At 37.7% G+C, this 13,964-nt stretch overlaps 1 protein-coding gene across 3 annotated transcripts in view; it reads left to right on the forward strand.

Annotated features, from left to right (window-relative positions):
* The window catches only part of CDH12 (cadherin 12), a 1,193,930-nt gene that overhangs the window by 711,146 nt on the left and 468,820 nt on the right, over nucleotides 1-13,964 (forward strand). The gene's annotated exons all lie outside the window — the stretch shown is intronic.

Consider the following 13,964-nt stretch of genomic DNA (forward strand, 5'->3'; position numbering starts at 1 on the left):
ACTTTTTCTTTTGTATTTTACTTTGCATGTATAAATATAGTAAGTATAATTTTATCCCACATCATGTAAATTTCTATGAAATTAAAAAATAAAATTATTTTATCCCTATAATTATTTATGGCAAATTGATCGCTTAGCACTCTAACCACATGAGTGAATAATAGCAACCACTTACCTTGTTATGATATAGAATTTATAGTTCAAAATGATTTTCTAACATTGAGACAAACATTATTTAAAATACAAATGTATATTGTCATGAGATAATACTTACACAGTTTGAATTTCAATAGCATCTGTTATGCTAAAGCACAAAGTAAAATCTAGTTGCTTTTGTATAAAGATTTATAATGGTATCTTAGATGCACTTTTTAAAATGAGCACTCATATTTCATGAAATGCTGTTTCTGCCTTTCTCCTATGGATATCCTGAGATGGGACATTTTATAGAGATGTCAAAACAGTGTTTATATTAATTGGCTAGCCTTCCAAAATCTCTAGAGAGCTTTTTAGGCTGATGTTATTGCTTCCCCCACAGGAATAAAATATTTTTAGGACACCCATAGGCACTGATGTATACTAGTTGGTTGTCTGTATGTTTTTAGCCAGTCTGAAGACATTTATTTCCCTCTGTTGCACTGAGACTTTTCTCCAGGGAGGTGGTTTTTCAACTGATTAAAGATACCTCAAGAAGTGTTGGCTAGTTGCTCTCATTGAGTCTTTGGCATCTTCTTTGTTTATACTTTAAGCAACAATGATACACAGGAAGAGGCAATAATACCCAAACCGATTCACATCTGTTAGTAACAGACTTATACATTGCTGATAACATCTCTGTATTATGAACTATTCTTTGTACCAAGTTAAATATCCATATGATATCCTACCCAGAGAACTTTTCTTGTTTGTTGTTAGTTGCTAAGTCATGTCCAAAATGGCAACCCACTCCAGTATTGTTGCCTGGGAAATTCCATGGACAGAGGAGCCTGGTGAGCTATATAGTCCGTGGGATCACAGAGTCAGACATAACAGATCTGAGCACAGCACTATGAACAAGTCATGCCCAACTCTTGCAACCCCATGGATTGTAGACTTCCAGGCTTCTCTGCCCTTGGGATTTCCAGGCAAGAATACTGGAGTGGGCTGTCATTTCCTTTTCCAGTAGATCTTCCCCGCCCAGGGATCAAACCCAGGTCTCCCTCATTGCAGGTGGATTCTTTACCACAAGCCACCTGGGAAGCCCAAGATGTACTGAATCAATGTACATGACCCTTGAAAGATGTGCTTAGTGTGTAATGAAATATTTATTTTAAAACATGAAGGCAGTTGTAGTTTTTGTTTAAAAAGATATACTTAAAATTTTTGAAGGGATTTTACCAGTGTAACTTTTGCTTTAATTTGGATTACACATTAAAAGAGAATGAAAAAAATCTTGGGTACATTTGAGAACTAGGAGTTGTTTATGTTGGGTAGCATCTGCTGCTTGAATCAGAGTTGTTTTTTTTTTTCTTTTATGTAGTATCCCCATCTTCCACCCCACCTCTCAGTTCTATACTGACTCCTGTTTTTTAATTCATTTGATGGTAATTTATTCCTTCTATGAGATAAGAAAACACTTTATAGGATAACCTCACTTAGAATAGGCAGTTTTAAAATTTTAACAACAACACAACAAAATCTGTTAAGACTTTATACAACTTGTCTTATGATTTATAACCTGCTCCTCGGTAGGTGATATTTTCAATAAAAGACAATGAGGAGAGACAGTGTCTTCAGGACTCCTGAATGCCAGAGAGTTGGGGTATAAATTTTGTGTGTATGATTATATCATCATCAGGTCAAAATGGGGTTGATGCCAATTTATTTATCCCAATTTTCCAGTTGGAGAGATGCAGCCTGGGAGACTGGGCAGGGGAAGCTGTGATTCAAACTTAGGTCAGGTGGTATTTAAAGCTCTTTACACTATACATTTCATCACTTTATACATGACCTTTTCCAATATTTAATGTGATACTCATGAATATTTTAAGATGATTTTTAAGATAGTGCAGCTTAATTATATCACCTTTAGAATAGTTTAATTCTTTGCTTACCCAAAATAAATGAGTTTATAAGCTCCATAGCCACCAGTGCTTGAAAGAAGCATGCACTTTGTTCTTTTAGGTACTGAAAGAGCTAAATGCTCAAGCTTTTGCATCAAGCTGGTTCTGATTACTGCTGACATAAAAAGCACTCTACTATTGAGATAATCAGTAATAAAATTGAGTATTTGCAATATAAACATCTTTCCAAGAGAGGTAGACATACTGTCAAGATAAAATCAAATAAAGAGTAGAGATATAAAGCTCATGACTCTTATATTGAAATGCAATTAAAAGGAAGTTAAGGAGAAGTTATGTTCATGGCAAAATAAATTCACAGTATTAGAAAAAATAAACGAGTTAACAGTTGGGATTGAGTGTTCAAAAGTGGACAAAAAAAGATAGATTGAAATGTTCAGGAGTTTGTTTGTACTACTGACTTTACATAAGCCTTTCCATATGTACACAGAGATTTGTTGAAGCTAATCATGTTGATATTATGACAATATTATCCAAAGCAAAATTTGATTCAACCTAGGACAAAAAATGAGAGATGTTATAAAATTAGGATTGACCTGAAAAATCTTTTATGATGAGCTGTCAGATCCAAAGACATGTTGACATGGTACTGAAAGCTAGATAAGCTGCATAGTTGTAAAATATGATCCTTTCTTATGCTTTAACATGTTCTCAGACACTTAAACAGATAATATTGAACCAGATACTGCAAATGATGGATTCAATAATGATTAGAAACATGATCAAGAACTGTAAAATCTCCAGCTACCAGCAGTTTGCTTTCCATTCTCTAGATTTTATAGTAAGCTATTGGCTTATCCTAGTGGTGTACATAAATAACAGAAAGACAAGGTGTATAGATAATCTCCTTTATTACTATTCCAAAAGAATTGACATGATCTATAAAAAGCAATATTTCAGAGGAGCTTGTTATGCAGAACAACCATGTGCTAAGGTCTTCCCACTCAGAAAGTATGGCTGTATGTCTAAACTCCACAAGCCACTGTGGATATGACCAAAGACGAAGGTCTATGACAGTCATTTCCAGAGTGGCCAATGGCTATCATGTAACCTTTCAAAATAAGCATGCCAATAAAGGATGTGTTATGTAACACATAGCTGATTTCGTGACCTTAAATATAAATTCAATGTGGTCAAACAATGGTAGATGGGCAGGAGCAGAAGTCGAGAAACATGGAGATGATGGTCTGTAAAACTTATGAATAAGCTGAAATCATGAAGTTGGTAGGCAATAAAGAAGTTAATTCCCTTAGCTCAATGAAAAGGCAAACATTTTTTGACTTACTATAATGACTAGACACAAAAATGAAGGAATGCTCCCTGCGGAGCACAGTAAGGCTATGTTATCCTGGGTGGTATTCCAGACACGCCATGCCATGGTGAGACTTTTTCCTGTTTTCCACATTTTTCTCTGCAGTTTCAGTTCCATTAACCAATTCAAGCTGAGCACATCTGTGTTTCTTACAAGCTAAAAGATTATAATTGGCCCAGCATCATACATATTCATGGTCTCAGTAGACAATGTAAAAGTCAGAAATATGTAGTGGTGGAAAGTATAGGTTCTAGGTTCAATTACCTGAGGTCAAATCCCACTGAGCGCATTTGCTATCTCTGTGACAAATCAGTTATGGTGTCTCAACTTTAATTTTATGAACTTTAAACTGGAGCAAATGATAATACCAATCCCATAGCAGCACTGTGTAAAATAGAAGTGATTATTAATACAACACATTTACAGTGGCTCAGATGCTCAGGAAGTAATAATTATTATTATAAACCAGAAACCTTATGAGTCCCTCACCTTATCTGTCAAGAAGAAAAATGTGCGACATTTTTTCTCCTTAAAAATAATGCACCCTTGGACCTTACCAGAAGCTAGAATAGTGTCCTGACACTGCTAATATCAGTACATTTGAATTTTAGGAATACATATATATTTGTTTTTCTTCTATTGGATTTAGACAGATGGGTGGATATTGTTTTAAAGAAAGCATTTTGGGAGATAGCTTAGATAAATCTGCCTATTTTGTCAATGACTGCTTACATGCTATAAAAACAGGCTTGAATAGGTGAGAACATAGACTGTAGTATGTCCAAAGCTGTAATTATTCGCTATTGTATCTTTCACAGAAAAAGTATTCTGGCTGCTTGTTTCAGTTCAGTTCAGTCACTCAGTCGTGTCTGACTCTTTGTGGCCCCATGAACCGCAGCATGCCAGGCCTCCCTGTTAAAGAGAAGCAAATTCATGAAACTAATTTATATGTAATATGATTTTATTATTAGCATAAGAAATATTCTGTGGAATATTTGTAAAATATTTTGAAGATGACTATCTAAAAGTCTATTTCCTGGTAGAGCTAAGCCTATCATTTTCTCTTGTCTACTAGCTTATCTGTATCTTGCTATAGAATTTATTTTTTTTATATTTTTTGCTGTGCTGGGTCTTTGTTGCTGCATGTGAGCCTTCTCTAGTTGCAGTAAGTAAGGGCCCCTCTCTAGTTGTGGCATCGGAGAAGGCAATGCTACCCCACTCCAGTACTCTTGCCTGGAAAATCCCATGTGTGGAGGAGCCTGGTAGGCTGCAGTCCATGGGGTCACTAAGAGTCAGACACGACTGAAGTGACTTAGCAGCAGCAGCTCTAGTTGTGGCATTCAGGCTTCTCACTGGGATGGCTTCTCTTATTGCAGATCACAGGCCCTAGAGCACCAGCTCAGTAACTGTAGCACATGGGCTGTGTTGCTCTGTGGCAGGTGGAATCTTCCCAGACCCAGCATCAAACCTGTGTCCCCTGTATTGCCAGGAGGATTCTTAACCACTGGACCACCAAGGAAATCTCTTGCTATGGAACTTAAGTCATCTAGTTATACAGTTGAAAAATTATCAAATAACATTTATGCATTTATATATATATATATGCAAAAGTATTTCATATGTTGTAAGTGGATTCAAGTAATCCCAATAAATTAAATGTTTTTTTCTGCAAGGGAATTCATCATTTTCCATCCTCCAAGTCACATATCTTTACATTTTGTTATACATAGGGATCGGTGACTCTGGGTCTCATTCCTGGAGTACTGATTTAGTAGATCTGACAGAAGACCCAGGAAACAGTTTTGAGATGTATGCAGGTTATTCTGAATATATCAGAATATATAGGAATGTGGCCTAATCACTGCATATCTGTCTAATATGCAGACAAGTCGAGAATTGCTGTTAGTGAAGAGCAGCTCCCAACTTGAGCCTGTTGAGAGTGAAGTCCAGGTTCTGCGTTTCCACCAAGCTCCCAGGAAAACTGACGCAGCTGGTCAATAAGTGCTGCTCTAATTCTTCCCCACACTCCTCTTCGGGTGCTTCTGGAGTATTCGAGGGCCTACATAGGATATGACTTACAGCCCAGCTTACCTGGGTTAAAGGTTGATAAAACTCTCAAGAAGCTCTTTTCGTTACAGAAGGATGAAATTTGAGAAACATTTTACATTATTGTTTATTTCCACTTACTCTGGATATAAAGTGATTGGACGTTTTATAAAGCAACATGTTTCTGTTTAATATCTATTTATTTATTTGGCTGCATTGTGTCTTAGTTGTGACACATGGACTTTAGTTGTGTTGACTGGACATTGTTCTGTGCATGTGGGAATCTTAGTTCCCGGAGCAGAGATGGAACTGGTATCCCCTGCACTGCAAAACAGATTCTTAACCACTGGACCACCAGTGAAGTCCCAAGCTATGTGTTTCTAGCATGTTGCTAACATGCTTAATTCTTTGCTAACACTTGCTATGGTCCATAGAGTGCAGAGCGAGTGCAGTCGCTCAGTCGTGTCCGACTCTCTGCGACCCCGTGGACTGTAGCCTACCAAGCTCCTCTGTCCATGGGATTTTCCAGGCAATAGTACTGGAGTGGATTGCCATAAGGTTGCAATAATCAGTCACGACTGAAGCAGCTTAGCACACACACGTAACAGTATTTAATTCAAAGCATCGCTAACGTATTTTATTCTTTGCAGTTTAGAAGGAGCAGGGTGATCATTGCTTTTCCAATTCCACTTCTCAATGGGTAGACATTTTTGACTTTAGCACTACCCAGGATAGCTCTATACCAAGGTTCCAAACTCATCACAAAAGTCTGACTTCTCAAATTCAGTTCTCTTCATCTTAGGAATGCAGTTCTAAAGCTTTATTATTTGTCACTTCAATTTTTCTTCTCTCCCAAAAGTAAATGCCAAAGATACAGGTTTCAGCTCTCACACCTATTTAACCTTTTATCTCTTTTTATTCCCAACTGCCAAATTTCTTTGTTCTTGCTCAAATATACAAAAGACAAAGGGACATATATTTTATTAGTATGGACATAAATTTTGGATAACTTATATTATTAAAATTGAAAACCTGCCTATATTTTTCCTATTATTCTTCTATATTGTTTTCTTCTAGAATGCCTGGCAATTCATTAAATGTAAACTTTTAAATTTATTTGATTGTTTTTTTTTTTTTGGTCTCCCTGTCCCTTATTAGATATTAGAATGTAAGCTGCATAAGGGCAGGGATTTTTGTTGTTGTTATTTTTTTTCTTGTATTTATAGCTGCTTCCCAGTGCCCAAAATAGAGCCTAACATAGAGTACATTTTCAGAAAATATCTATTGAACAAAAAGTGAATGGATATTCCAAACTAATCTGTTATATGGGCTGTATGTTATGATTAAGGAAACTACCTAAATAATGACAGTTTTGCTTTTCTTAGGACTGGATAAGTTTCAAGCACATTTCCCAAAAGTCTTCCATTCATCCACTTAATGTACTTAGTTTTGGTGTGTACCTCTTAGGTATCAAGTACTCTGCTGGCTGCTATGGACACATATTGACAAGTCCTAATTCCTCTGAATAGCATACTCTTCCCATTAGTAGCAGGGAGCAGACAAGGGAAAGACCAGTTATAATACACTCTGGTATGTAATCATGAAAGATATGTAGAGGATGTTATTAATGCCTGGAGAGAGCTCCTGACTTAACTTGGAGTGGCCATGGAAAACTCAATAGTAGTTTCCTGAGTTGTAAATGAAAGGATAGCTGGAATTAAGACAGAAGGGGAAGGGTTATAAGCTACTGCTTGGCATGACACTATGTCCAGAAGACACAGAAAACTCCTGAGCCCCTCCAGGACCACATTAGTTTGACATGATGTTATGATGAACTGTTCTATGTGTAAGAAGAGGCAACTTCACATTTGTCTATGCAAAGTGTTTGAATTTCAACCCAGGAATAATGGGAGCTCATTTAAGAATTTTGAGAATGGGAGAGACAGATTTCTTGATGCTTTATTCTGAATTTTACATTATATTTTCACTACTTCAAATTGAGTATGTGTGTGTGTGTGTGTGTGTGCATGTGTGTTTCCTTCAATTTTAAGGAAAACAAAAATATATTGGGAAGAAAATTAGCTTTGGTGGGCTGAAGGATGAGAGGATAAGATACTCCTAAAATGTTATACCAAGGGTTTGTAAAAGTTCACAAGCAGGACTTGAAACCAAACCAGAGGTTGAATAACCATGAAATTGGCCAAGGATGTATCCATATGTGACATTCAGGGACTCTGTTTTGCAGGATTAGGTGAGCAAATTTATTTCACTTCCTGAGTTTAGGAAAAATGGCAGGGTTTATGAATGACCATACCTGCTTATTTTGACATTGAGTAGAATTTACACTCTCCTACCTCTGGACTGTGACCTAATAGAAAAACCTCCATTCTTGTCTGGACATTTGCAGGGCAATCAAATTCAAATTGTGCTATTTAAATTTAATAACCCTGACATCCTTAGGAGGCTAACATGTTAACCCTTTTGTTCCATGGGTAGAATACTAGGTATTACTCCAGCAGAAGCTGCTTATTTTGTGTACTACTTTGTGCTGTTGTCGTTGTTAACTGTAGCTAAAATTAAATAGCAGATGTCCTTTACTCAAGTTTTTGTCTTACCATTATACCCCAAATCATCCTTTTTGTTTCTTTCCCCTTATTGTTAGTCTGGTAGGTACCACTTATTTATTGTCCAGTGGTAGTTTCTCCAGTTGGAACCATAATCTCTACGAAGATAGAAGCCTTGTTTTATTCACTTCTTAAGCCTCAGTATCTAGATGAGTACCTTTTATATAGCTGTTTATGATATGTTAAAGGAAAGAAAGGGAGCAGGATGTGGAGGAAGACAAGAAGGTGGGAAGGAAGAAGGGATCACTGCATCTTCCCATCCTACTATTCTGTCTTTAATAGCTCAGCAAATGATACTCTAACCTACCCAGTAGGCCAAGTTAGAAATCCAGCTCTCATCTTTGCCTTCACATCTTACTTATTCAATGAACATCTGGTCCTTTCAATCTTACTCTTTAAATCTTTCTCACTTGGATTTTCATCCTTGCCTCCCCACATTTCACACCTCCATCATCTGTTCCTTGCTTATGATCTCTATGTTAAACTCTTTTTCACACAGTAATGTTCCCTAATCCCAGAAGACTGACCTCTCTAAGACAGTCTTGATTATATGACTTCTGTGTTAAATATTTCCCTTAGAGGAAGGAGAGGATGGAACAAAGTGAAAAAGTAGCATGGAAACATGTATATTACCATGTGTGAAATTAGATAGTCAGTAGGAATTTACTGTATGACTCAGGGAACCTAAATCAATTGCTCTTGATCACCTAGAGGGGTGAGATGGGGTGGGAAGTGGGAGGGAGGTTCAAGGAGACTGCTGCGGCTGGTGCTGCTAAATCGCTTCAGTCGTGTCGGACTCTGTACAACCCCATAGACGGCAGCCCACCAGGCTCCCCCGTCCCTGGGATTCTCCAGGCAAGAACACTGGAGTGGGGTGCCATTTCCTTCTCCAATGCATGAAAGTGAAAAGTGAAAGTGAAGTCACTCAGTCGTATCCGACTCTAGCGACCCCATGCACTGCAGCCCACCAGGCTCCTCCATCCATGGGATTTTCTGAGCAAGAGTATTGGAGTGGGTTGCCATTGCCTTCTCCACAAGGAGGAGGGGATATGTGTAAGCCTATGGCTAATTCCGGAGAAGGCAATGGCACCCCACTCCAGTAGTCTTGCCTGGAGAATCCCCTGGATGGAGGAGCCTGGTGGGCTGCAGTCCATGAAGTCGCAAAGAGTCGGACACGACTGAGCGACCTCACTTTCACTTTTCACTTTCATGCATTAGACAAGGAAATGGCAACCCACTCCAGTGTTCTTGTCTGGAGAATCCCAGGGATGGGGGAGCCTGGTGGGCTGCCGTCTATGGGGTTGCACAGAGTTGGACACGACTGAAGCGACTTAGCAGCAGCGGCATGGCTAATTCATGTTGATAATACAGAAGAAACCAGAACAATATTGTAAAGCCATTACCCTCCAATTAAAAATAAGTTTAAATAAAAAGGGCTTCCCTTGTGGCTCAGCTGGTAAAGAATCCACCTGCAAAAGACCTAGGTTTGATACCTGAGTTGAGAAGATCCCCTGGAGAAGGGAAAGGCTACCCCACTCCAGTATTCTGGCCTGGAGAATTCCATGGGCTGTATAGTCCCTGGGGTCACAAAGAGTTGGACATGGCTAAGCAACTTTCACTTTCTTTCCCTTCAAATAAAAAAAGCAAACAATGACAAAAAAAAAGAGAGAGCCTATAAAAAAAAATAAAAGAATAAGAGTTCCCTTGGAATGTTGCCTCTTTTAGGATATCATCCCACTCTTCTTGAAACATCCATTTTTTATAGATGTTCTGGGTGCTGCAAATCTCGTCTCACCTAACCCCTAGCAGCCTGTTTCCCAGCCGCCTTTGATTCCTTATTCCTGAGAGTTCATGTCCACCACCCATCATATTAAGTTAGCTTTTTGCCTGGCTAGATCTCTTGACCTGAAGAGCACAAGATGTCACTTCATCCAAATAGTTTTCAGCCCCTACTTGTCTACTAAAGTGCTCCTCCTCCACTTTCTGTAATGAACTTTATTCCCCTTCTACTTCAATCTCAGAACTCATTACACCATTGAATAATGTAAAATTCCAAATTCTTTGATGGCAGTCTCTATGTGAGTTTTATTCACTATTGTATTCCTGGTGATAGACACTAACATGTATAAATTCTTTGTAAACAAGGACAGGTAATATAATTCTCTGAATTCAAGAACAATAGTTTATTCATAAGCTTCTTTCTTCCACTTGGGTAGTTAAGTTTCGGCCATTCTGAAAAACAAATTTGCACCTCTATGTCACCTTTATGAAATGTCAAAAAACACAAATGTAGAGTAACAACTTGTTTAATTAAAAAATTTACCATGCCAGTAACCACTGATATTATTTAATATGTTTCATACATCTTATGGACTACGAAGATATCTTATACTTTAATGAATAGTAAAAGTTGTTCACACACGTTTGGTAAAGGTCACCTATTTTCAATCAGCGCCTTTCTGTGTAATAACTTGGTGACATTTCTCATCCACTTGTGATCAATGAACATGCATATTTCAACTCAAAAGTCCATTCTCTTCAAAGGACTACTCTTACATTCTTATTTCACAACTAGATGATGTTTGGGGACCTACTCTAATTCTTATTCTTCGGCTTTTTGATTTTGAAAGGAAAATAACTGGTAGAACAAACAATAGAAATTCACTATACTTGAGAATCAGCTGTTAAAAAGCACATTCTGAAGATACACTTTGATCTCACATGTTTAAGGAATGATTTCACTGTTATGTTTGACATTACCATAATTAAACTGTGCTTTATTGCTTGTCCTTTCTATGAGATGAGGTGAGATGCTATGAAAATCAATATAGAGTAAACAACAGCATTAATCCTGGAAAGTATTTCTCTCACAGATATTTAGAAGCAATCTTCCCTGGAACCATAATCCTCAAAAGGAAATTGCAGGCCTTGCAGAAACACAGTTTGGGTCATCTGGGTCTAGGTCTCTGGATTTTTCTAAAAGCTTTCACAAGGCATAAATGACATTTTAAATATCTTGTCAGTGAAAGAAGTGATTCTTAATGCAGATTTACCAAATAGAATTTTATTTTTTTTTATCAGTGGTCCCAAAGGTAAACATTTCAAAGGCAGAGAGAAATGTAAAGCCAAGATAAATATTGTTACTAGTGTCTAAGGAGGAATATCATATTAAAATAATAGAGAAATATTTCTTGTCAGAAAATATAATATCCATGATTCTATATCTACTCAAACATATAATTAGACATCAGAATTTTTTTTTCTCTACTGGATGCTATGTTATTTTGTTTTTCTGATATTTTAGAAAAAGGGAAGACCCAATTATGCTGTGGTCTGCAGGCATGGGGAGAGGAGTACATCACCACACTTTTAGGCAGCAAAGAGTGAGCACAGACAACACAAACTAGGCAACTAATAGAAGTATCACAGCGATTCCTTTGGAGAAACAAAGCTTATTGTATAATGATGGCCTAATGTTGTGTTACAAGTGTTTTTGAACAATATACTAACTTATGAAGCTACCAACCCTTTCACAGTCCCACTCTCTTCTAGTACTTTCTTAGTTCACTTTTTACAAACTCTTGTGTTGTGTACCTCTCTTACCTCTTTATGACCTGTGACATAGAGCCTCTTCCCTGTCTTTTGTGTGTCCCTTGTAGCATCCTGCTCAAGAAGTGTGTGATTCTTCTTTCAGTAGAAGCTAGAAAGTTAAAATAGTTTGCTTCCTAAAGTAACTCATTCAATCATTGGAGAAACTGAACTGGGAAAATGTTCCCTAGTTTAAGCAGAATTCTGTACTCATAGGTAAATTCTGCGCCCATACCTTAGAACCGTGTAAATCAAATGTTAACTTGTAAACCACTTTCAGCTGCTTCTGAAAAGTAGGTGTCAGTCAATAAGCAAGGTACAGTTCTCTTCCATGTGAAAAGACAACGAATTATTGACGGTGCCCAGATCCTGCACCCTTGGTATTGTAGTGCTTCCTACCCAGTTTGTGTCTGCTGCTGCTGCTGCTGCTGCTGCTGCTAAGTCGCTTCAGTCGTATCCAACTCTGTGCAACCCCATAGACAGCAGCCCACCAGGCTCCCCCATCCCTGGGATTCTCCAAGCAAGAACACTGGAGTGGGTTGCCATTTCCTTCTCCAATATGAAAGTGAAAAGTGGAAGTGAAGTCGCTCAGTTGTGTTTGACTTTAGCGACCCCATGGACTACAGCCCACTAGGCTCCTCCATCCATGGAATTTTCCAGGCAAGAGTACTGGAGTGGGGTGCCATCTAGATTCTGCAATTGTCCATTTTCCCCTTTTGGACACATTGCAGCATGAGGTTTTTGTTTTTGTTTTTCTTTTTGATAGAGTTCTTTTATTTTTAGGGATTATTATACTGTTTTGTTTTGTTTTTTAATTGGAGGATAATTGCTTTACAATATAGAGTTGTTTTCTGCCATACATCAACATGAATCAGACACAGGTATACATATGTCTCCTCACTCTTGAACCACGCTCTAATCTCCCTCCCCATCCCACTCCCTAGGTTGTCACAAAGCACTGGGTTGAGCTCCCTGTATCATACAGCAAAATCCTAGTGGCTATCTATTTTACAGATGGTAACGTATAGGTCTCCATGCTACTCTCTCAATTTGTCCCACCCTCTTATTCCCCTGCTACTTCCAGAAGTCTGTTCTCTTGTGTCTGCATCTCCAGTGCTGCCATGCAAATAGGCTTATCAGTGCCACCTTTCTAGATTCCATCCACTTACATTGAAATACAATATTTGCCTTTCTCTTTCTAACTTACTTCACTCTGTACAATAGGATCTAGCTTCATCCACCTCATTAAGACCAACTTAAATGTGTGCTTTATAGCTGAAAAATATTCCATTGCATATATATACCACAGTTCTGTATCCATTCATCTGTCGATGGACATCTGTGTTGCTCCCATGTCCTATCCATTGTAAAAAAGTGTTGCAATGAACACTGGGGTACATACATCTCTTTTAATTATAGTTTTCTCAGAGACCATGCACTCTATTTCCTCTGATCCACACCAGATACAAAAATTAGACCCCCTTTTCCTTTTGCTTGCTTTACCAAATAAAGAGATAAATAATAAAACTTGTCAAGGTTGGTAAACATTTCAAATCCTGAAGTTGAAAAGAAGGGTGACCCTGCCAATGTTACACTCATTGAAATATTTCATAGGCTTGGCTTTCCAAGAGGAAACTCCAAAATTAAAAGTATTTTTGTCCATATGGAGCCATTGTCTATGAGAGTAAAACTATACCTTCAAGCATCAGCCTTGAGTTTTGTGTGTAAACTACTTGCTAAATATAGCAGAAACATTGAAGTGAAATAGTAATAAAAAATAGGCTTTTCCTAGGTCCTGGAGCTACTTATCTAAATCTGACAAAAACATAACAACACATGCAGATGGAAGGAGCTTAGCATTTAGGTTGCTGGATATAATTTAAATAGCAGATACAGTTTGTTAGGCATTCTGCTCTTTTGGCATTAGTTATGATTTTGCCATAAAACTTACAATATTTAAGAATGGAAAAAATTTCTGTTTCCAACATTTTCTAATAGATAAATTGTCAGATTATGCAATAATCATCTCTATATCATATTCATAAAAGATCATTTGGTGTGTAAAATGAATTTGAAATTTAGTTTCAACATTTTTGGTAATTATATAAAACGAAAGTACAATGAAAGAGTAAAAGTGTCATAGCATTATTCACTTAGGCGACACATATGCTTTTTGAGAGGGGATTGACTGACAAGAGGTGGAAAAGGTAGGTGTCTGAAGTCTGGAAATGGCCATCTGGATATGAATGGCAGCTACATGGATAGAGAGACAGA

Source organism: Ovis canadensis, chromosome 16 (genome assembly GCF_042477335.2).
Source record: "Ovis canadensis isolate MfBH-ARS-UI-01 breed Bighorn chromosome 16, ARS-UI_OviCan_v2, whole genome shotgun sequence".
Lineage (NCBI taxonomy): Eukaryota > Metazoa > Chordata > Mammalia > Artiodactyla > Bovidae > Ovis > Ovis canadensis.